Source organism: Ornithodoros turicata, chromosome 3, assembly GCF_037126465.1.
Source record: "Ornithodoros turicata isolate Travis chromosome 3, ASM3712646v1, whole genome shotgun sequence".
Taxonomy (NCBI): Eukaryota; Metazoa; Arthropoda; class Arachnida; order Ixodida; family Argasidae; genus Ornithodoros; species Ornithodoros turicata.
In genome coordinates this window covers 43,770,166-43,795,325 of record NC_088203.1, presented here as the reverse complement: position 1 = coordinate 43,795,325, position 25,160 = coordinate 43,770,166, and the positions used below count along the sequence as shown (strand labels likewise).

At 46.9% G+C, this 25,160-nt stretch overlaps 1 long non-coding RNA gene and 1 pseudogene across 1 annotated transcript in view; both read right to left on the bottom strand.

Moving 5' to 3' along the window:
* LOC135388448 (uncharacterized) overlaps window positions 1-25,160 on the bottom strand; it is a 211,458-nt gene that overhangs the window by 56,062 nt on the left and 130,236 nt on the right. The window lies entirely within an intron of this gene.
* Window positions 10,609-11,312, bottom strand: LOC135386955 (uncharacterized; annotated as a pseudogene).

Below are 25,160 nucleotides of genomic sequence, written 5' to 3'. Positions count from 1 at the left end.
GCTCAGGGAGTCTGTGTAGATGACTGATGATGATATACGTGTCTGTAAAATGTGATTAAGAGCGACAACAATAGCGTACATCTCTGCACTGAAAATCGACAATACATTGTTCAGGCGGTGTGATTTTGTGCATGTGCCACTTATCATCGCGCACGTTACTCCCATGTTGGTCTTCGAAGCATCAGTGTATATTTCAACATGATCACCAAGGCTTTCTCTAAGATGCTCAAATTCATGGCGTATTTCTTCAACAGCATTTTCCCGTTTATTGAACTTACTTAGTGAAATATTGTATTGTGGTGCCGGCTGCCAAGGAGAAATCATCTTGCTAGACTCTAAGGAAGAATGGACGTAATGTGTAAAACCAAAGTATTCAATATCTCGTTCAAGCCGAATGCTAAAAGATGGTATAGCTTTGGGCTTGTTTATGAAAAACTGCTTGAAACGAGTGCCCTTTACACACGGCAATGTAGGATGTTGAGGGTAACCTCTAATCCTTAAACCATACGATGTTCCAAGATAAGAACGCCGTCTTTGTAAAGACCATTCATTCGATTCAACGTACAGGCTCTCTATCGGACTGGTCCTGAAGGCTCCAAGCACCAACCGTAATCCTAGGTGGTGTACAGAGTCTAATGCCTTCAAAACTGAAGGGCGTGCTGATCCGTAAACGAAACATGCATAGTCTAACTTCGCACGAACCGTGGAGGTGTATATACGATGGAGCGTGCGACGGTCTGCACCCCATGACTTATGTGATAAGATTTTAAGTATGTTGGAAGCTTGAAGACACTTAGCTTTTAGATTCTTTATGTGGGACAAGAAAGTGAGCTTTCTGTCAAATATGACACCGAGAAACCTGTGTTCCTCATTAACAGTCAGGCTGTGACCATTTATAGAAAGTGCAGGGTTTGGAAAAAGTCCTCTTCTCCTGGAAAATGGGACACAGACTGTTTTTTCCGCGGAAAAATTAAATCCGTTCTGGTCAGCCCATTTAACGAGTTTGTTTATTGTGAGCTGCAGCTGCCTCTCACATGTGCTCAAGTTTGCTGATGAGTACGAAATCTGGACATCATCGACATACAAGCAGTACGATATAGATGAAGGGATAGCACTAGCAATAGAATTCATTTTCATTATAAAGAGAGTGACACTCAGTACGGAGCCCTGGGGAACTCCATTCTCTTGAACAAATAATTGCGACAGAGTTGTTCCTAGTCGAACTCTGAAAGTTCTCCCTTTAAGAAAATCAATGACACACCGAAGGAGTCTCCCACGTATGCCAACACTGTGAAGATCTCGAACAATACCATACCGCCAGGCAGTATCGTATGCCTTTTCCAGATCAAAGAACACTGAAATACAGTGATTTCCCCTGACAAAGGCTTCTCGAATTGTAGTTTCGAGGCGGATAAGGTGATCAGTTGTTGAGCATCCTGCACGGAATCCACACTGGTATTTACAAAGACAGTTATTCACCTCAAGGAAGTATACCAGCCGATTATTAACCATCCTTTCGAAAGTCTTTCCCAAGCAGCTAGTGAGGGCGATGGGCCTGTAGCTGGTTGCATTTGAAGAATCCTTGCCAGGCTTCAGCAGTGGAATGACTGTTGCTGTCTTCCATGCCATTGGCATCTGCCCCTTATCCCAGACTTTGTTGAAAAGTTTTAGTAAACATTCTTTGGATTCCTCTGATAGGTGGGTGATCATGGGGTATGTCACGTCGTCTGGGCCAGGAGCGCTGACCTTCACTGAGGCCAATGCTCGCCGGAGCTCTACCATAGTGAATGGCTGGTTGTATGTGTCATTTTCGCCACCCACGGTTGAAATCGCTTGTTTTTCAGCACGATTCTTTACAGAGAGGAAATTTCTGTTGTAATGAGCAGAACTGGACACACTTTGGAAATGTTGACCTAGGAGATCGGCCTGTTCTTCTAAACTCTGGCAGGGGACTCCATTAACACAAAGAAAAGGAACAGAGAAACGCTGGTAGTCTCCTTTAATTTTCCGGAGTCTGTCCCATACTTTCTTTGACGGTGTTCTATGTGTTAGAGAAGAAACGAAATTGCACCAAGAAGACTTTTTTGCTTGTTTTCGCGTCCATTTCGCTTTGGCACGTGCTCTTTTGAATGCAAGGAGGTTATGTGGTGTTGGGTATCTACGAAAGATACCCCATGCACGATTTTGTTCCTTTCTCGTCTTCGCGCATTCTTCAGTCCACCAAGGTTTTGGACGCTTGGGGAGCTGACCTGATGTCTGTGGAATGGATTTGTGAGCAGCATCTATGATCATACTGGTAAGGACACTGTTTGCTTCTTCAATGGACATATCTTCAAAATATGACAAATGGAGGTTGGCTTTCATTCGAAACTCACCCCAATTAGCCTGAGATAATTTCCATCGTGGTGGTCGTGTTGAAAGCGAGTTCGCAACACCACGAAATTTTAGGATGACAGGAAAGTGGTCACTTCCCCTTGGGTTCTGCTGGACTGTCCAGTCAAAACAATCGAAGAGGGAGGGACTGCACAGTGAAATGTCTAGACAAGAGAAGCTTTGTGTTGCAGAGTTGATGTATGTAGGCTGTCCTGTGTTAAGCAGACAAACAGGCCTTGACATCAAAACTCTCTCTAACATTTTACCTCGACCATCCAGCCTTGTACTGCCCCACAAATGATTGTGAGCGTTTAGATCCCCAAGTATCATGAATGGCTGAGGAAGCTGGTCACAAAGATGCTCAAAGTCTTTTTGTTCAATTGAAATTGAAGGTGGAAGGTACAGTGAGCATAATGTAATCACCCTGTCGAGGCATATTTGTACAGCCACGGCTTCCAAGTCTGTGACAAGAGCAAAGGGGGTTGCAGGTATGGACTGTGGGACAATGACAGCGACACCTCCAGATGCGCGGGTGCTGTCTGTGCGGTCTTTTCTAAATACATTATGTCGACGAAAAGGATTTACACTGTTCTCATGTAGATATGTCTCCTGCAAGCAACAGCAAACTGCCTTTTGTTCTTCTAAGAGGTCATTAATGTCATCGAGGTTGGAAAAGAGACCTCGACAATTCCATTGTATTATATTACCTAGACCCATGAGAAGGAAGAAAGAGAGAAGGAGAAGGAGCAATATCTTCATCGTGCCTTGGATGCAGGTACATACCCCTATGGACTGTGTGTACATGAATGTCTTATTCAAGGAGGGGTTATTCTTGGTGGAGGTAATTTCTGCATGTCTTTTGTTCTGCTGCCCCTACCTCGACCAGATGTTTTCTCTCTCTTTTCTTTGCCCTGAGAGAGAACACCTGGCAAACTGGATGACGATTTCTGGGATAAGCAGTCATCGTCATCCAATTCCATGTTTTGTGACATGGTCTGGGATGGTTCCAGCATGGTTCCGTCCCAGACTGAGATTGTGCCATCAACATCATTGGAAATTGTGGCTATCTCCTTGCTGCGTGCCTGGCAAGCCAGGGTGCTCCCAGGAGATGTAGGAGCAGGAAGAGACACACTCGTGTCTCCACCTTTCTGCTGGGGAGTTTGAGGTAGACACCCAGAAGTCTGGGTCTCTACCGATTTCCTCAGTGGTGCGACTCCCCTGCGCGCCACCTCGGAGAAAGTGCCTTTACTAGCAAACTCTGCTTGTGCTTTTGCTGCTTTATATGGTATGTTCTGTTCTGCCTTGATGCGAAGTATTTCTTTTTCTGCTTTCCACCGGGGACAAGATCTTGAGTATACTGGGTGGTCACCTTTGCAGTTTGCGCAACGCACCGTGTTCTCACATGATTCTGGTGTGTGACCATTGCCTGAACATTTTGGACATGTTTCCTGTCCACGGCAGACCTGTGATCCATGCCCGAAACGTTGACACTTGAAGCAACGCCGCGGGTTCGGAACGTACGGCCGCACGTGGCAGTTCAGGTAACCTGCTTTGATGGTTTGAGGGAGTCTGTGCAGCTGGAATGACAGTACGATGTGCTTGGTTCGCATTTCTTTGCCATCCCGACGCATGACTATCCGCCTCGCCGCCACAACGCCATGCTCGCGCAAACCTTCTTCGATCTCGATGTCGGAACAGTCAAGGAGTTCACTCTCGGAAATCACCCCCTTGACAATGTTCAGGATACGGTGTTTTGTGATTGATACTGGAATGTCACCGAGTTTCTTTATAGACATAAGGGCTGAACTTTGGGATCTGTTTTCTACTTCAATTTGAATGTCTCCAGATGAGAGCTTCTTTGCTTTATACGATTTCCCTATGTTTTTTTCAATTTCTTTTGCAATGAGGAATGGTGACACTTTCGATAACGGCTTTGTCTCGTCCTCTGCATGGGCCACAAGGAATTTCGGGAACCATGGCTCTGGAGACAGGTCTAAGCTGAGCGAGTTCGTTGGTGCTTCGGTGCAGCGCCTCTTTTGACGCTGATCATGTTTTTTGGAGTGTACTGAATCCATACAAGGAAAAGAGTGATTCGGTGCACAGGTGTGTCGCCCACCATGGAGCCCAACCAAGGGAGCGTGCCCGGCACGCTAACACTTTCCTCTGCAATATACCCTAGTGCAGTTTCAGAAGGGTGAAAGAACTGCCCAAGGTTGACCCTTGCCGCCAAAGAAGGTGAGTAAGGAAAGAGAGAGGAGGAGGAGATGAAAAGAGAAAGTAAGGAAAAGGGAGATGGCGACTAGCTGAATAATCCTGGCCGGATCTTCCAGGACCACCCGACTATGGGAAGCAGGGGCCAAAGCGGTGTGTTGCTTTCCCGGAGGGGCCCCGAAGGGTCCTAAACAACCTCCGGGTCCACTCAACCGCCAGGATCCCCCTTTCCCCAGACACGGGAAAGCCACGCACAGCTATACGTGGGGGTCTCCCTCCTGCGGCGACCCAACCGTTGGTGCAGGAGGGGGCTACTGCGGCTGCTGCCGGGCGATGGGGGCGCCAAGTTCCCGACGCCGGGGAAGGTCCCGATGCGTCCTAGAGGTTCCATAAGCGTGCGAAGTAAATTGTAAAAGTTAGGATGTTTATTTAATAAGTGAGCGTATGGCCGTATGCAAATGAGCCGCTCACTACGCAGTTCATAGCCGATGTCCCAAGGACCATTACCAATAAGAAAAATCTTCGATGGCGCCACCTGTTCACGAATTATCCAGCCGGGGGATTTCGGTGGGACACCCTATATGTATGTGTTCCCTTCTTGAATGGAGTATTGGTAGTGAGCTCGTTTCGTGTATTTTTTCTCCTGTTCCTGTGCGTTCCAAGGTGTCATTGTCCAATGTGTTCAACAAACACCTGCCTGTTTTAGTACACGCTTCCTTTCTCGTATTTAGGCATGATGCCTGTTCAAAGTTCCTACTTATTTTTCATTTTCAAGGTGTTCAACCTGTCACATGGACAGCTACAGGAGAAGGAGCATTGGAAGATGTATCTCTTTTTGGTGTAAAGGATGGAAAAGTGAGTTAGAGAATAATAGAGGTGCTCACCAAAATGTTAGCTGATTCTACATTGTTATTTTACGGCTGTGCTACGATAGCAGAATAAGTGCCTTCCCTCCTGTTCTGTTTCGGAGCAGCAGACAGACACGTCCATACCCAAGAATGAATATTATTTTAATGTCCCGAACACGAGCGCGTGAGCGCTGATACCAATAACCATGGAACTGAACACCACATTCCCTCTGCACTTAAACTGTTCATTCCGACTAGCTCTCGTTCAAGGCATTCCCGCTTGGAAGCGTTCCGGAGGTTGCCTACGACGACTGCTGCGACGTAACGGTTCCGAATGCGGATTTGTCACATCGACGTCCGACGTTACGTTGGCACCCGGCTGTACCGCTGGCTCTTGACGAGTCTGTTGGTGCCAGTGGAGTTGCTGCATCGCCTTCCACGGGCGCTTGCGTGTCCGAGCTTGTAGCACTCGACGTCCTGTCACCATACAAGGGAGTCGTTGGCAGGTTCTGTGACCCGCTAGGAGCTTCGTCCATTGCTGACGTTCCCCTATCGTGCCGAAACGACGTTGGCTACGCACGTGCCCAGCGTGGTTTCAAGTGGTCACTGTGTACATAGCGCAGCTGGTTGTTCACCTTGACTAAAAACGTTGCCTCGCTCACTTGCTGAACTACTGTGGCCTCCTCCCACGCCAAAGGTTCACCTCTTGTCGTCTTCACGTAGACTATTTCTCCCACGGTGAACTGCGTGGCTCTTCCACGATGCTCATTGCGCCTAGCAGCGTTTTGTTCCTGTTTTGTCCTCATGTCTTTAACGAAGTCTGGTTTTAAAAGTGAAAGTTTCACTCGTGGCTGCCTCTTCAGGAATAGTTCCGCAGGTGTACGTCCAGTTACTGAATTAGGTGTATTCCTGTAGGCCAGCAGAAAATCGTCAAGACGTTGGTGGAGGGTCCTGCGTTGACCTGTCATGTTGTCACGCAAGACTTGCTTGAGCAATATTGTCTTGGTCGTCTGAACCAGGCGTTCGGCTGCGCCATTCGACGCTGCATGGTAAGGCGGCGTACGCGTATGCCGGATTCCGAGGCCGCGTGTGAAATCTGCGAACTCTTGAGCAATGAATTGAGGCCCATTGTCACTAACTAACTCTTCAGGATATCCGTACGCGGCGAAGATAGCCCTCAGAGTGTCGATTGTCCTTGCAGCAGTAGCGGTGCTGAGACATCTGACTTCAATTCACTTGGAATACGAGTCTACAAGCACGAAGAGATTCATTCCCTCTTTTACAGCAAAGTCGACGTGGACACGCTGCCGTTGGGTATGTCCACGGATGCAGTGGTCCCGGTGTCTTTGCGGGCGCAGTAGTCTGACAGACGTTGCACTTACGAACCGTTGACTCGATGTCTTTGTCCATTAAAAGCCACCAGACAAATGACCTAGCTAGCATTTTCATTCTTTCAATTCCAGGATGCTCTTCGTGAAGCAGTGATAACACTGGCTGCCGGAGTGTATCAGGAACGATGACGCGTTGCCCCCACGTCAGGCATCCTTGCTCATGTGACAGTTCATGTCGCCGAACGTAAAATGGCTGAAACTTTCCATCAAACGTTGCAGGCCATCCAGATACGGTGAACTGTCGTACGGCCTCGAGTATTGGGTCCCGTTTTGTCCATTTCGCAACTTGACTGGCCGTGATAGGTGTCGAGTCAAAGACCGCCAAGCACTCCTCGCTTTCGTCATTGTGCCTTGCTGGAAGCGGTAGCCTGGGGCGGATTACTGGCCATTGCATCGGTGCGTCGGCCTAACGTGGCAACGCCCACCGTCGGGCAAGCGCGCGCTGCCGACGCACGATCTGAAGTGGTCAGTAAGGCCACCGTCGTCCGCTGGGTAGGCGAGCCTCGTCGGCGCGAGGAGCAATGACGCTACTCTCGGTGGCAGACGCAAGTCTGTCAAGCAAAAAGCCTAAATTTGACGACATTAACTTACTTTGTATTTACCTCTAAGAAATATAAATTTTGTTACCGCATGGAAAGAAACCTTCTTGCACATACTTCGCTAGATGAGCACGTAAGACACGAATCAGCCAATGCGAATGCAGTGCAGTGTTGTCTGCTGCCGTCGCCGGCTCGAAGGGAATCCTTCGGTGCTCGGAGCTGTCTCTTTTTCTTTTCACGCGACACATGCGTTGAGGATTAATTGCGTATTTTATTTTAGCATTACATTCGTAGAAGACGAGGACGGTGATCTCTGCACTATACGCCGCGTGGAAGATTGCTATACTGACGAGGATAAAGTTATTTGGTAGACTTACGGTGTGCTTGCTGAGCTTGTCGAGTGATCTCCTCCTTTTTAGTTCTGCAACTAAACTAAGCAGTGATTCGGGTAACAGCTCAGGACTACACAGCCTGCTGAGGCTTCCAGAGAGTTGCCGGCTACAACAAGCAGCCAAGCTCAAAATGTGCGGAGCGGAGGCAGATGTCGACGGAGGAGGAGACAGGTGCCACCATCAATGTCCACCAACTCCTTGAAGAACGAAGGAGAATCGTGGAACAACAACGGCGGACCGCAGGAAGCATTGATCGCCTATGCCAAGTATGCCCAATGAAAGAGTTACTAACAATACGGACAATAAAATATGTGCTGGCTCATTCCCGCAGGCACTGGCTGCAATATCACAATATTTAGCGCACAAGCTTCGGCAGAAAAGGCATACAAATGAATAGCGCAAGTATTGCTAGTTTTTTTTTATTGCAGTGTCCAAATATTTCATAAATAAAGAAATGTCATACTTGTGCAAGACGGAGTTAATTTCACAATGGTGGGTTACATACACACTAACTCAGCTAATGCGTGTGCATAACATTCCCTATATGGGAAACACTCGATGTCATGTCCATGTTTCCATATACATCCTGTATGTGTATACACGAGGCTTTGGACAGTCGGAAGAAGGAAACAAACTGCTCTTCCGACAACCACGTGAAGACATCCTTGTGAGCACGAAGTGCCCTCGTTGACTTCTGAAACGGCTCCTTCGTCCACCAGAAACACGTACACAAGCGCCATTTTCAACGACGAACATCGCAGCGTTTTGCGTCGGCTGACCTCCTCGCCCAATGGCTACGAACGCCACACGCCCGGCGACGGTGACAGGCTGCGAGTAAGCTCACTTCTTCCTGCTGACGACGAAGCGGGTCACGTGCAGCACGCGTTACTATGGAGACGACGCTGCGCTACGCACCGACAAGTGGCCAGTAATCCGCCCCTGGAAAGTGCGTCGGCCACTTCCATATTTTTCCCGTTTCGGTATTGTAGCGTGTACTGGTACGCGGCCATTGTGATGGCCCAGCGTTGTACTCGAGCTGCTGCCACTGTCGGAATAGGTTTATCCGGTGCCAGAATTCCTAGCAGTGGTTTATGATCGGTATATAACTGGAATTTCCTGCCGTAGAGGTAACGATGGAACCGCTTCAATCCGAAGATAATTGCGAGAGCCTCCTTTTCTCCCTGTGCGTAGTTACGTTCCGCAACGCTGAGAGTTCGAGATGCGAAGGCGATCGGTTTTTCTGTTCCATCCGGCATGACGTGGAAAATGACCGCTCCCAGGCCGTATGCCGAAGAATCACAGCTGAGACCAATAGGCTTCTTAACGTCGTAATATGAGAGTACTTGGCTGTCGATCAGACGCCGTTTGGCTTCTTCAAATGCTTTTAAACATCTTTCTGTCCACACCATGCGTTGGTCTCTTTTCAACAAGTCGTACAACGGTGCGACTATGGTAGCGAGATTCCTGATAAATTTCCCGTAGAAGTTCAGCAAGCCCAAGAAAGCCCGCAGTTCCGTAGCATTACTCGGCTGAGGAGCTTCGATTATTGCCTTTATCTTGGTTTCCGTCGGGAATATGCCTTCCTGTGTGACTTTATGCCCCAAGTCTACAACTGACGGCTTGAAAAATTGACACTTTTCTTCCTTCAGCGTCATATTGTGCTGTTCTAGTCGTTGCAAGACATTCTCCACCATTCCCTGACATTCGTCCACGTTTTCACCTGCGACGATTACAGCATCAATGTAACATCCCACCTTGGGAATCCCTTTTAAAACTGAATCCATTAGCGACTGAAAAACGGCTGGTGCGCTCGATATTCCAAAGGGCAGTCTCTGAAATTGAAACAGCCCGAGATGTGTGTTTACTGTCAGCAGTGGCTTGCTTTCTTCGTCCAAGGGAACCTGCTGGTACGCTTGTGACAGGTCCAGAACGCAGAAAACTTTTCCTCCGGCGAGTGTTGAGTACAAATCCTCTGGTAAGGACAAGGGATAATGATCGGTCTTCAAAACAGGATTCACGGTGATCTTGTAGTCCCCGCATAGCCTTAATCCTGCTCCGCTGCTCTTCGGTACCACAACAAGGGGCGTTGCCCAGTCGCTTCTTGACACTCTTTTCAAGATGCCATCAGCTTCCAATTTCTCCAACTCCTTTGCTACTTGGTCTTTCATGGAGAACGGTACTGGTCGCGCTTTCGCAAACACTGGTTGGGCTGCCTTCTTGACGAGAACACGCGCCTTGAAGTCCTTCACCACTCCTGGAACGCCTTTGAAAACTCCAGAGTACTTTCGCCGCAACGTCTCCACCCTTTTCCCCACGTCACTTGACAGATGGCAGACACTCTTCCAATCTAGCCTCAGCCTCTCCAGCCAGTCTCTTCCTATTAATGCTGGCATTTTCCTGTCCTGATCTCTGACGACCACGAACGGCAGGAGCATTTCCTCGCCTGTTTGGGCCACTTTGACGCTTGACTTTCCCAGTACCTGCAGCTTTTCCCCGGTGTAAGTTCGCAAAGCTAGGTCTGCTGTCCTGCACTTGATGTGTGGGAAGTAATGTCGATACATCGTTTCGGGCATTATTGTGACCGCTGCTCCAGTATCTATTACCATGGGAACTTCCTTTCCTTCGATACTCATGTCTACGCTGTATCCACTTGCTGCCTTTTCTGAGTAACATACAGTGTAGCAGTCGCAATCATCCGACTCTTCGTCCGTCGTATCGACGTATGTGACAGGCTTCGTTTTCCTTTTTCCGCACACCGCTTGCAGGTGTCCCTTTTTGTGGCAGGATCGACACGTGAGATTCCTGAACCAACACCTATCCGAGCGGTGAGGCTTCCCGCAGTGCTTGCACTCGTCTCTGTCCTCTTCCCGTTTACTGTCTGCGCCCGGTACGGCTACTTTCCATTTTGGAGCCTTCTTCCTTGCTCTCCCGCTGATAGCGTTGACTCCATCTCCTTGGCTTGCGTCGTGTAACTGCTTCGTTTGCTTCGCCGCTAGCTCCTTTTCCAAGGCAATCTTGCATGCCACTTCAAACGTCAATTTCTCCGTTGCAAATAACGTTCGCTGCGTCTCTTCATCACGTAACCCAGCTACCAGTCTGTCCCTCAAAGCGTCGTTGAGAAAAGTACCGAACTCACAGTCTCTGGCTAAGTGTTTCAACTCTGTGATGAAGTCCTTGACGGTCTCATCCGGATGTTGAACTCTTCGATTAAACTGACAACGTTCCGCAATGATTGACCGCTGTGGACTGTAATGCCCCTCCAAGAGCACCTTGATTTCTCCGTATGTCTTCTCCGTTGGAAGTGCAGGCACAACGATCTTTTTCAGCTCTTCGTAAGCTTGCCCCCCGATTACGTTTAAGAGCAGCTTCAACTTCTTTTCTTGAGGCACTTCATTGATGTCGACGTAGTTGTCGAAACGCTCAAAGTACGAGCGAACGTCGTCAACCTTCGGGTTGAATTCAGCCATAGTGCCGAGCTTCGGGGCGTGATGTGATTGTGACATCTTGGATTAAGTGAGTCTAATCGGGTCCTCTCTGTCCGATTCCTTACTTTTCCGACGTTGATTTCGGGTGACTAGCGATTCAGGTGCCTTCTGCGTCGTTGTGATGAACGCTTCGTTGTCATCAAACCTCCAACGTTCCCAGAAAGCCTGGATGACTGACTAGTACTGCTGCTGTTTTAAGCAAGAACTCCTTGCCGCCTTGCCCATGTGGGTCGATCAACCTTCGTCGCCAGAATGTTCTGTTTCGGAGCAGCAGACAGACACGTCCATACCCAAGAACGAATATTATTTTAATGTCCCGAACACGAGCGCGTGAGCGCTGGTACCAATAACCATGGAACTGAACACCACACCTCCAATACTGTGCTTGATGACGACCTGATATATCCTAACCAGTCCAGTAAATAACACTTAAAAATGGCTTGCGCAAGCTTTTAGGCGTGCTACAATTATATTCAAACTGTTAATCACGTCGTCGCTATGAACTAAACCTAGTACTCAAAACTGCTATTAAGCCGCGTAGGATGCCTGACGTGAATACGGTATTAAGCATTTGAGAATGCCGCTGTACCTGTGCTACACTGAAAAAAAAAATCTGATTAATCTGACATAGGGGGCCTTTCTAATATGTTTGCGAAATCCCAATTTGTTGGAGCAGTGCTTGTACTGAGGATCTTCCCAGCATTTCTCGCGCTATACCCTGAGAGATCTAATCCTCCACACAGCGGGACACCTGTAAAAAGAGAGCCCAAAACGACACAATGTGTGTCACGCACCCTTATGGAAATCCATCACAGCATGATATGAAAATCCTGCGCTTATCCCAGCTTACTGTTCTTATGTGTCCGGCCTCGGTGGCTCAGTCGGTAGCGTGTTCGCCTTCTGATCCCGAGATCGCGGGTTAGAACACGGTTGAGGACGCCAGCAGCTTAGTGGCAGGGTGCAAGTTGCTTAGACACGCTATCTTCCACGAGGCACGTTAAATACGGAGTGCCGTGTGATGAGCCTTTCATCGCACGTTGAAGAACCCTCAGGTGGGCAAAAGCAATCCACAGACCGACCACTGTGGCGTCGCTCATGATCTCAGTTGTCTCGAGACCCAAACCCCCAAATATTATTATTATTATTATTGTTCTTATGTGCACAAAAATTACGCTACAGTTCATTCCACACTATACAGAGCACTGTCAGATACTGTCAACACTGTCTCCTGCTACTTCACTCTGACCGTGAACGCAGACCTGAGCGATGTACGGTGCCCACAAGGTATGCCTTGACAGTGAAGCGGAAACAAAGACGCATACCACGGTCCTTCATTACCGGAAACGAAAATGAGCGTTCGGTATTGAATTCGGGTAATTGCTATATTCCTGCTGTGCGATGATATTTCAGTTACTTTTAATTGTATCTTTGTATTTTGATGGCTCCATTCCCTCTAATGCTCTATATACTACGCGAAAGCATGAAAATAAAGTGCAATATTGGATCTCGAGGGTGCATCCCTTGCTTACCTTGTACCAGTTCTCATAAGTCCATTACATCAACTCATGACTCTATACTCCACCAAAGCACGAGTGTGACAGCCTACAATTTTTTTGTTATTTACTCGTATTTTTACCGTTTTTCACACCACCGTGGCTATTATTTACAACTGAGAGCGTCCGATTATGAAAACGACATTGGATCAAGGTTATGCCTATGTTGAGTTGCTGGACCGAGAGTGAATGCAGACATGTTCCTACATTTCAAAAAAAGAATATTGCAAGATGTGCGCATCCCAATTACGTAAAATTGTTCGCGTGACACCGAAGCAGCACTTGGGCAGGTTAGCAGTAACGAAAATGGAAACAGTAACGAATACCCTTCCCTGCTGTTTCCTTAAGAAATATGTGCTTATCGAAGGGGAAGTTTGCTATGACAGTTTCTGCAATGCATAAAATTTTTGGAACAAAAACAATGTGTTGTTCATACCCTTAATGTCACACTAAGCATCTTTCTCAAATTTGTTCCTTTACATGCTGCTTTCTTTTTGCCCTGCTAAGCCTTTTCTAATTGCTGCACGTACACTGTGGAGGTGGCGTGCTATTGATGAGGAGAAATTCCAGTACATCTTCAAAGCCAAGTCTGATTCCCTCTGCTGTAGAGAATTGCTTCGCGCTATCTGGGAGCTAAGCGAGCTGGTTGGCAGGAGCGCCACAGGCCAGCCATCGAGGCGGTTTATGAAGACTGCCCGGCGTCGGGAAATTGGCGCCCCCATCTCCCGCCGCCAGCAGCCGCAGTAGCCCCCTCTTGCACTCACAGTGGGGTCGCCGCAGGAGGGAGAACCCCACGTATAGCTGTGCCTGGCTTTTCCGTGTCTGGGGAAAGGAGGATCCTGGCGATTGAGTGGACCCAGAGGTTGTTTAGGATCCTTCGGGGCCCCTCTGGGAAAGCAACACACCGCTTTGGCCCCTGCTTTCCATTTCACGGGTGGTCCTCGAAGGCCCGGCCAGGATTATTCAGCTAGTCGCCATCTCCCTTTTCATTACTTTTTCTTTCTCTACCCCATCACTATCATCTTTCTCTTCCCTCCACCTTCTTTGTCGGCAAGAGTCAACCTTGGGCAGTCTTTTGACTCTCCACAAGCTGCACTATGGTATAGTGCAGAGGCAAGTGCCAACGTGTGGGACTCGTTCCCTCGTTGTGCTCGATGGTGGGCGACACACCTGCTGCACCGAACCATTTCTTTTTTTGCATGGCTTCTTCACGTTTGAAAAAACAAGATCAGCGCGATAAGTGGCGCTGCACCGAAGCACCACTGAACTCATTCAGCCTATCTCCAGAACCATGGTTTCCGAAATTCCTGGTACTCCATTCTGAAGACGAGACAAAGCCACTCACTAAGATATCACCTTTTGTCCTTGCCAGGGAAATAGAAAAATCAATCGGAAAGACCTACACTGCAAAGAAACTGTCATCTGGGGACCTTCAAATCGAGGCTCAAACCAGGGAGCAAAGCTCGGCCCTCCATGCTGTCAAGAAAATTGGGGACATACCGGTGTCCATTGAAAAACACAGCAACCTCAACATTGTCAGGGGCGTGATCTCGGAAAGTGAGCTTCTCGAATGCACCGGCTCTGAGATTGAGGAAGGCCTGCGGGAAGAGGGTGTCGTGGCAGCAAAGCGAATTAGTGATGCGTCGGGACGGTAAAGAAATCTCAACAAAGCACATTGTTCTATCATTTCAACTACACAAGCTTCCTACAACCATCAAGGCTCAACTGCCACGTGCGACCCTATGTCCCTAATCCGAGGCGTGTTTTCAAGTGGCAGCGCTTCGGGCACGGGTCTCAGGTCTGCCGTGGACAGGAAACATGTCCCAAATGCTCTGGTACAGACCACCCAGCAGAATCCTGCCGAAATCAAGTGCGGTGTGCAAATTGTAAAGGTGACCATCCTGTCTACTCTAGGTCATGTCCCCGATGGTAAGATGAAAAAGAAATCCTTAGAATCAAGGCAGAGCAAAATATATCGTACGAAGACGCAAAGGCGCAAGCAGAGTTCAGGAAAAAGGGCACTTTCTCCGAAGTGGTGCGCAGGGGAGTGGCACCACAGAGGAGGTCTGTGGAGACCCAAGCTGCTGGGCCTCCACACTACACTCCCCCCCTCCCCCAGAGGGACGGAGATACGGAAGTATCTCCTTCTCCTTCTGTTTCCGTTACATCCTCCATGCCCGCAGAGGCCTCAGCTGAGGTTGCTTGCACGGCGTCCGTCTGGGATGGATTTCTCAAAGATCCATCCCAGGTACTTGTTGTTAACGTGGAGCTCGACGACGAAGACCGTGCTTCACAGAAGTCGTCTTCGAGTCTCCCAGGCACTTTCTCGCAATCAAAGGAGAAACGCGAGAGATCAAGTGGTAGAGGCAGAGGCAACAGACCCACGGACCAGCAAAAACAGCCCCACCAAGGGTGGTGCCTCCTTAAATATACATAATGGTCAAAGTCTCTTTGTTTTCCTTTACCAGAATCCTCTTCATGCAACAGGCCCCCTTCTGCAATGTAACTGTCGAGGCCTCTTCACCAACATAGATGACATACATGACCTTCTGGAAAAGTACAAAGCTGTCAGTTTCTGTTTGCAAGAGACATATCTGAACAACCAAAGTATAAACCCATTTCGAAGATATAATGTTTTTCGAAAGGATCGTACAGACACCTCACGTTCATCTGGGGGTGTGGCTCTGATTACTCCGCAGTCAATTCCTTCCAATTCCGTTCCACTTGTTACAGACCTTGAGGCTGTCGCTGTACAAATATGCCTCGACAGGGTCATTACAGTGTGTTCACTGTACCTGCCCCCTTCAGTAGTAATACACCAAAGAGACTCTGAGTATCTTTGCGACCGGCTGCCTCAACCTTTCCTTATTCTTCGGGACCTGAATGCCCACAGCCCCCTGTGGGGCAGCAGAAGGTTAGACGTCAGAGAAAAAATGCTGAAAAGGGTTTTGATGTCAAGGTCAATTTGCTTGCTCAACACGGGGCAAGCTACTTACGTCAAAGCAGCGACACAAAAATTTTCTTCTCTAGATATCTCGCTGTGCAGTCCCTCCCTGTTTAGCAGTACAGATTGGGTAGTTGAACAAAATCCACGAGGGAGTGACCACTTGCTGTCTTCATGAAATTGTGTCGTGCTACAAATACACTCACAACACGACCACCCCGATGGAAACTAGCTCAGGCTGACTGGAGTTTATTCCAAAGGGAAGCCAACCTCCAGTCCTCTTTTTTTGAACACATGTCAGTCGAAGAGGCAAACACTTTAGTTACAAGCACAATCATAGATGCCGCCAAACAATCTATTCCGCAGACATTGGGTTGGCTCCCCAAGCGTCCAAAACCTTGGTGGACTGACGATTGCGCAAAGACTAGAAAGGAACAGAATCGTGCCTGGTGTACCTTTCGTAGATACCCCACATCACAGAATCTTGTTGCCTTCAAAAAAGCACGTGCCAAAGCAAAGTGGACACGAAAGCATGCAAAAAGGTCTTCTTGGCACAACTTTGTTTCTTCTTTAACACATGGAACGCCATCAAAGAAAGTATGGGATAGGCTCCGGAAAATTAAAGGAGACTACCAGGGTTTCTCCATTCCCTTCCTTCAAGTCAGTGGTGTTCCATGTCAGAGTTTAGACGAACAGGCGGAACTCCTAGGTGAGCATTTTGAAAATGTTTCCAGTTCTGCACATTACAGCAAAACGTTCTTGACTGCAAGGAACCGTGCAGAAAAGAAAGTCATTTCCACTGTGGTTGGTGAAAATTATGCATACAACCAGCCGTTCACAATGGTAGAGCTCCAGCGAGCATTGCCCTCAGTGAAGATCAGTGCTCCTGGTCCAGATAGGGTCACCTATTCCATGAACACCCACTTATCAGAGGAGTCCAAAGAGTCTCTTCTAAACTTCTTCAACAATGTCTGGGATAACGGGCAGATGCCAACAGCATGGAAGGTAGCAACTGTAATTTCACTTCTGAAACTTGGCAAAGAAGCATCAAATCTCACCAGCTACAGGCCCATTTCCCTTACCAGCTGTCTGGGCAAAACATTCGAAAGAATACTATCTTGAATGCAATAACTGTCTGGATAAGTACCAATGTGGATTACGAGCTGCACGTTCAACGACAGACCATCTTGTTCGCTTTTAGAGCACAATCCGAGAAGCTTTTGTCAGGCGGAATCACTGTGCCTCAATATTCTTCGATTTAAAAAAGGCATATGATAGCGCGTGGAGGTATGGTATCATCCGGGCTCTGTACTTTTTGGGGATACGGGGCCGGCTTTAACGCTGCGTCATTAACTTTCTACAAGATGGAACTTTCAGGGTCCAACTGGGCAGCACTCTGTCACAACCATTTCTACAGGAGAATGGAGTTCCACAGGGCTCCGTGCTTAGTGTGACATTATTCATTGTGAAAATGAACTCCATAGCCACTGCAATTCCTCCTTCGTCAAGCACTGAAAATGGGGTACCTTATTCATGTCTAGTCATGCATACTCGCCATGCTCAGTTGTATGCACCCGTCCAACCACCCACGACTAATGTCAACCCCATAACCTAAACGGCAGATTTCAACTTAAAAAACCCATCGCAGGGTCTTCAAATTCAATATCTCATCTTCGCACATGAATCAACATCAAACTCAGCATCAAATCATTGCCCGTCACTCAACATTACTGTGACTATCACATCATTGCTGATAATTCAACATAAAACTCAACATCACATCACATCATTGCCCATCATTCAACATCAAACTCAACATCACATAACATCATTGTCCATCATTCAACTTCACTCAACATCACTGCCCGTAACTCATGATGATGATGATGATGATGATGATGATTGGGAGTTTAATGGCGCATTGACAACAAAGATCATAATGCGCCATAAACTGAGGTATGATTGAGACAGTGATGATGTTATGGTTATTTAAGAGTAAACACGATGACTAATAAAAGATGAGTGTATACGTGGAAGACTACAGGAGGCTAATAACGCCAACGTCTGTCAGGAAATCAAAGACGCTTGAAAAGGGACGAGAGCCTCATCACCAAGCAATAGGGCTGGGTGAAGAGGTAAGAAGTATTTATAAAATACATTGAAGTGATGTTTGCGATGGATTTCATGATGTGTGCACTGCCTGTCACTCAACATCACATCATTCTGAGTGATGTGATGGTGAATGATGTCGGTGATGGACATCATGAGTGAATTCACCGACATATGCTATTCACACGAGCGACATCACGCGCAGAATATTCGAGAGAAAGGAAGAGTAAAAAAAAAAAAATGCTGTTGGGACTGAAGCTCTGCCGTGTCTTACGTTGAGCATTCCCACGACGCCGACATATCGGCACTTGAAGCTGGAGCATGGTAAACGACACCATTAGTGCTGTCGTCTGCTACAGAATACCTATTGACTCAGCTGCAGGATATTCCGCGCGGTTAGAAGAGCGCGAAAAGGCATGACTCACATAGCAGACGACAACTGGTCCTGTCGTCTGCTACGGGATATCTTGTGACTGAGCTGCAGGATGCTCCCCGCGGGCAGAAAAGCGCGAAAGGCCATGACACACTTTGCAGACGACACCCTGACGACAGACGACGACGGTCCTGTCGTCTGCGAAAGAATATCTTGTGCTGATATGCAGGATATTCCCGAGGATTTGAAGAGCATGAAAAGACGACGCATATAGCAGACGACACCATTGGTCCTGTCGTCTGCTACGGAATATCTTTTGACTCAGATGCAGGATGTGCGTCATGTCTTTCAGGGAGTCACACGATATTCTGTAGCAAATGAGCACGTCTGCTGTGTACAGCATGCCTTTTCGTTATCTACTACAGGTTTTTCCGCCGTTATTAATCCTTTTGTCGTACATTTTAATCCTTATATCGCGTCATTTAACCCTTTTGCCATCCGAATTAATCTTCCCTTCATTATTTTTAATCCTCACTTTACATAATTTAATCCATTTCTCATTCAATTTAATCCGAGTGACTATGTGTGGGCTACTCGACTTTTTTCGTATTTTGGGACAATTCCCATTTGCACGAGTATTGCACAAGCTTTTCATTGATGTGGGTTTCTGCACCATAATCGGATACTGTGGGACTGTCAGCCTGGATTATGGTATTGTGGGACTATTCCCATGGCTACGAGTTTTACCCATGGTTTTCGTTAAAAAAGTGGGTTTCTGCACTGTAATGGAATACTGTGGGACTGCCAATATGAATTGCGATATTGTGGGACTATTTCCATGTCTACGGATATTACTCATACTTTTATTAAAAACGTGGGTTTCTGCATTGCTGCTGCTGCTGATGATTGGGAGTTTAATGGCGCATTGACAGCAAAGATCTTTCTGCATTGCAATGGGATACTGCGGGACTGTGTACATGGATTACGATATTGTGGGGCCATTCCAATGTGTACGGGTATTACCCGTGCTTTTCATTAAATGTTCGCGTGTCTGTACTGTAATGGGATACTGTGGGACTGCAAGTCTTGACTACAATATTGTGGGGCTATTCCCACGTCTACGGGTATTCCCCGTGCTTTAAAAAAAGCGCGGGCTTTTGCGCTGTGGGTCCGTCAATCTGGATTACGATAGTGTGGGACTATTTCCATGTCTACGGGTATTACCCATGCTTTTCATTCAAAATGAGGGATTCTGCACTGTACTGGGATACTATGGAACTGTCTATCTGAATCAGAGTATCCCATTACAGTGCCGAAACCCTCATATTTAATGAAAAGCATTCGTAATACCCGCACAAATGGGAATAGTCCCACAATATCCTAAACCAGATAGACAGCCCCACAGTATCCCGTTATACTGCAGAAACCCGCATTTTGAATGAAAAGCATGTGTAATACCCATATGCACAGAAGCAGTTCCACAATGCCATAATCCAGATTGAGAGTCCCAAAGTATCCCATTACAGTGCAGAAACCCGCATAGCTATTGAAAAGAATGGGTAATACCCTACACATCGAAATAGTCCCACAATAGCGTTATCCATATACACAGTCCCACAATATCCCATTACAATGCAGAAACCCACGTTTTTAATAAACACTCTAAAAACGGTGACACCTCTGTGACGCGTTGGAAGCGTCACTTTCTTGCAAAAAAGTGAAGCTTTGCTCAAGTGTCATATTCAGACACCTTTTGTTCCTTTTTGCTCTTTCAGGCATGTGTCACGAGAGCCCTCACAGCAAGTGTCACGAGCAAGTTCACACAGTCTAAAAACAGAGCTTCACCGCATAGCACGTCGAAGGCCAACCGTGATACAGAATGATATACGTTAACACTGTTGATTGCTGAAAACGGGAGGCGTACGCCTTTTTTGGACACTTATGTAGTTATGTTAAGTGGCCCGAAAAGGCTTATCCTCCCGTCTTCAACAAATCAACAGTGATAAAGGCATCAATCCGTATGCGATGAAGTTCTGTGTGTGGAGTGCCGGTGGTCTCGTGGTCACGATTAGGGTTGCCACCAGGCCGGTATTATACCGGCACGGCCGGTTATTTGCTCATTCCGCCGGTTGCCGGAAGGAAGGTGATACCGGCAGCCTTTTGCCGGTATTTGTGGTTCAAGACCTTTCACAGGGGCTTTTGCGAGGTTTTCGCTTCAAGGTTCCACTACAGCTTGAACACATCTGGAGCACATGTAGACCAAACTCCGCAGTTACCAGTCCTTTCTTGTAGTTAATGCGCCATTAAAACTCCAATCATCATCATCATCACCAGTCGTTTTCTTAGTTATTCATTATTATTATTATGATTGCTATTCATTAAGTCTTGTGTCCGGAGGCGACAAGATCAGTGGTCGAGCAAAGCTATTGGTAGTTGTGTCGAGGTCGTATACAACCATCATGAGATGTCCTCCAAAGAAGGATTTTGTGCCTCGATGCGTTTTTCAAAGTAAACAACACTCCAATCCGGTTGTTCCAATACGAGCCAGTGCACCGTTCATGCCTGTTTATAGCAATTTCTAACATCAATGATCCAACCCCACACAGGACTTATGTTTCCTCGTATTATCTCTCTGTCTCGATGTGTGCTCATCCATCCCTCGCCCACTTTCCCTTTCCCGCAAGTCTTTCCCTTTACCTGTATACCACCTCTTATCTCTCAGCCGGTATTTTTCACTACGAAAGGTGGCAACCCTAGTCGCGATGGTGGTGGTGGTGTGGGTGAAAGGGCTCGCCGTTGTCGGCCTCACGGAGGTTCCGGCTGTGTCGTCTGGAGTTTCTCCTCGGTTTTTCCTCAGACGCTTTCAGACATATGTCCGCACAGCTCCCTTAGAGGTCAGCCCAGGACACCCATTCCCCAGGGTGTTAGTTGTGACGTTGCCCTCGTGGTCAGGACATGGCCTATTTTCATAAAAAGTTAAGTGTGTTGTCTCAATCCCAATCTCAACAATCTTGGTAGTGCATTGAGTGCGCGTCCACGAGCACACAGGGAAACCAGGGGAACTCCGATCGAGGAACTCCGAAGTATAGACTTGAGAACTTGTTAAAACATGCAGCTGAACGTTGACATTTGATGCATGTGAAAGGCACGCTCAGATGCTCGGCATCACATCAAAAGAAAAACATTTTATTTCAGAACAAACACACTGCGAGGTAATCGTAGAGCACAGAGTTCGAGAGCCTCCTGGTGATTGAATCCGCAGTACCTCTTCTAAGATGCTCGAAATGCAGCTTGACATACAGGGATGTCTTGGAGGGAAGAATGGCAACTGAATAATCAGGAAAAGAGTTTCATTGGTGTTTGCGTTGGCGACTCGCTATTTTTTCACGCGCTATTCTGAAACTTAATAAGGGTAATAATAATGGTAAGGTAAAGGGTAATAAGGGTAACCTAATAAGGGTTCCGCAGGTTTTATATGCATGTACACATAGAGCACTAAAAGAAACTAAGGAAAGTTTTATGAAATCTGTGGGTCATTCGGTTGATGAATATAGGTATTCCTGATATGGCCTACTTACAGGTAATATTGTGGCACTAATTAGGATATCCTTAAGCAGTGAAAATAGGTTGAGGGATGAGAAGCAATGTTGTAGAGCACAACCTTAGTGTTTCCAATCTGCAAAAATCAAAACCGCAATGAAGCTTCTGCGCTCCAGTATATAAGTTGCAAAAATGTAAAATCCAGTTCCTGTTGCTGTTGTTGACAGTGACATTGCATTCCACATGTAACCAAACAGCATTTCAATTATATTCACGGACACAAAGGTCCTTTAAGGTGCAATTTCTTTTCGGCATGCAATTTCATTAGCTTAGTATGCACAGCCTAATACCAGACCTAAAGCCCTGCGTCATCCATCTATCCAAGCTACTGAGAGCTGCACGACCTGCCAAACTGAGACACCGCAAAGTGAAGCGTTTGAGACGCCCAGTTCTACTGAAGGAAGTGGCTGTGAAATGTGCTGCAGAACATTTTGCAAGAACATACAGAGTCCCTGCCATCATAAAGCCTGCCAGAAGCTGCACCAGTACCCTGCCTTGGAGAATCATCTGCAGTTGAGGCACAAGCAAAAAAAAGTTACGACTTGAAAGACTTCTTGCGAAGGTGGTCGTTATCCAACTGTATCACCCACAAGGCACTTTCTGAACTGTTGCATGGCCTGAAAAGATTCTGTCCAACTATACCACTACCATCTGATGCAAGGACACTGTTGAGCACCCCAAGAGCAACTGTGACACACACAGTTCATCCAGGCAAGTATCGCCACTTCCCACTGGCAGACAGTTTTGTGTGCCTGCTTTCACCTCCTTGCCCAGTATCAGATATTCCTGCCACGTTGAGCCTCATGATCTATATAGATGGACTAAACGTCAGGAAAAGCAGCCAGAGCCAGTTCTGGGCCAATTCTTTGTTTCGTTCCAGAAACTCCGAAAAATTCACTATTCTTGAATGGCTATAAAAAACCTGCATCATGTGAAGAGGCTTTTAAAGCATTTGTTCATTATGTGAAAACTATCTTGAGAACGGTGTGGAGGCAAGTAGAAGACACTTTACTGTGGAGCTAAAAGCGTTCATTTGCGATGTCCTGCTAGGGCATTTATTCTGGGGATAGAGGGGCACAGTGGAAAGTATGGCTGTGGCAAATGTACCCAGAAAGGGCAGAGCATTGGAGGACGACCAGTCTTCTTGCAGACTGGTGCTCCACTTCGTAGGGACGATGATTTTCGTCACAAGACACAGCCATCACAAAGCTTCCACACCCATCATCAGTCTCCCAATATAGGACAAGTGTCGGGGATTCCCTATGAATATATGCACCTTGTTTACTTGGGGTTAGTGAAGAAGACCATCAATCTGTGGTCGTTAAGTTCTCCTGTGTCAGAAGGACGTCTTTCTAGTCGGGACTTTCAAGAACTGTCGATCCGGTTGTCAAGCTTTGAAAATGCAGTGTGCTCAGAGTTTGCATGGAAGCTTCGCAGCCTAAAAGAACTGGACAGATGGAAGGCCACAGAGTTTCGACTCTTCATCCTGTACACTGACCCTGTTGCAATGAAAGGACTTCTGAAAGATTGGTACAGTGACCATTTTCTGTCTCTCATGTTGCCATATCCATATCGTGCTACCCAAATCTGTACATGCAAAACTGTACATGCAAGCACAGTGTAACCCACAACGTCCATGGACTCGTGCATTTAGCAGATGATGCGATGCGGTTAGGACCACTAGACCACTTCAGTGCCTTTCGGTCTGAAAGTTAGCTCTATCAGATAAAGAAGTTAATCGCAGGGCCATCGAACCCTCTACACCAGTTATCAAACCGAATGGCAGAACCTAGAGCTGCAATGAGCCAAAATGTTACATCTGAGGCCACTTGTACACAGGACATTGAACTGAAAATGCCACATATGACAATGGTCCCACAATAGGCAGCGACATAATCCAGCAGTATCGCATGTGGCTGTTCACAATGTTTGGTTATCGATAGGTATGGCAAATGGGTGCTGCATACTTAATGACTCTACAATTATTGTAGTTGAGAATTTTGTAACTCAGAAGTGTGGTGCCAATTTCATTGCTGGTAGGAAGTTTCTCCAAGTAGCTGATCTATACTCCTCGCCATGTCCATCCTCATACCTAGGAATCCGCCAGGTGTCATCTCTCTTTGAGCTGATGCTGTGGCCACTGTGTGCAGTAGGATCGAAACGTGTGTTGCTTCCTCTCAAAAATAGAGAAATGTTTCCAGTTTTCCCATTGCTTCACAGAAGTTACTATGAAAAGTCTGTTACATTTTGCTGGATAGTCAGAATTTCCTGTGATCAACTTTTTCGTGTGTACTGCAAAAGGTGCAGTGTTTATTTACTCGAAGTACATGGCAGCTTGCTGGATTGATACATTTGTTGTGTTGCCATTCTTTCGCACATCCTGCATCTTTTAAGTATTCAATTATGTGCTTCATTTTAGTAATGATTTCTGCAGCATTGCTGTACATCTTGAGCGTTCCTCTTTGAGATTTCCTCTTTCAGCTCAAGTATATGTCAGGAAAAACTGCATGTATCCAGTTTTATTACTTTAGCATGATCATATGCGTAGAGATTATATTTCCTATTTCACACGTATATGGAAAATGAACTTTTGTGATAAGAATCACTTGAATGGGTAGCCATTGAATAGCTGCTATTCTTAGGCACAAATTGTTGTATAAAATGGCTAAGCATGATGGACTGGCATACACATCTCAAGTAAATTTCTCCAACATGTTTCAGTCCTATTATGTATACAAGTCTCTGTATTGTTTGCTTTAAACGGGCAATAAGCAGGTATAAAAGACACACTTTTTTTTTAAAGCATTGTGATAGATTGCCGATGGTGAACGTTTTCAAAAACATTTTGTCGCAAAAGAGTAAATAATGGCTCCAAACTGACTGAATCTGCACTGCACTCTTTCGCGCTCATGCCCCACCCTGCGATGTCGTGGCGACAATAGCGACACGTCATTTTGACGCCGCGCATCACCAGCCATTTAGAATGCGGGACGTTTACACATTATTTTTGTTGTAATATCGAGAAGCGAGGTTAATTCTGATTATACTCCGACTTCTCAAACCCAAGAGGGCCAGTTCAAACCGTAAGAAAAATCACTCAATATTCTAGTTCACGTGCGCACTATGTTTTCAGTGTTGTATTGCACCGCGAGGTCACTGCGATGTTCCCGCAACCGGTTCCCTCGCCAGCTGCAGCTTGTGTCAGTGGGGTCCGTCATTGGTTAGGAGAGCGAAATCTCTCCAAACTCTAGGCTCCAACGCTTAGAACGGTGTTGCTATACGCTGGAATATGGTGACGTGACCCGGTTCCAAGGATAAGGAGAGACTCTCGCGGATAATGCT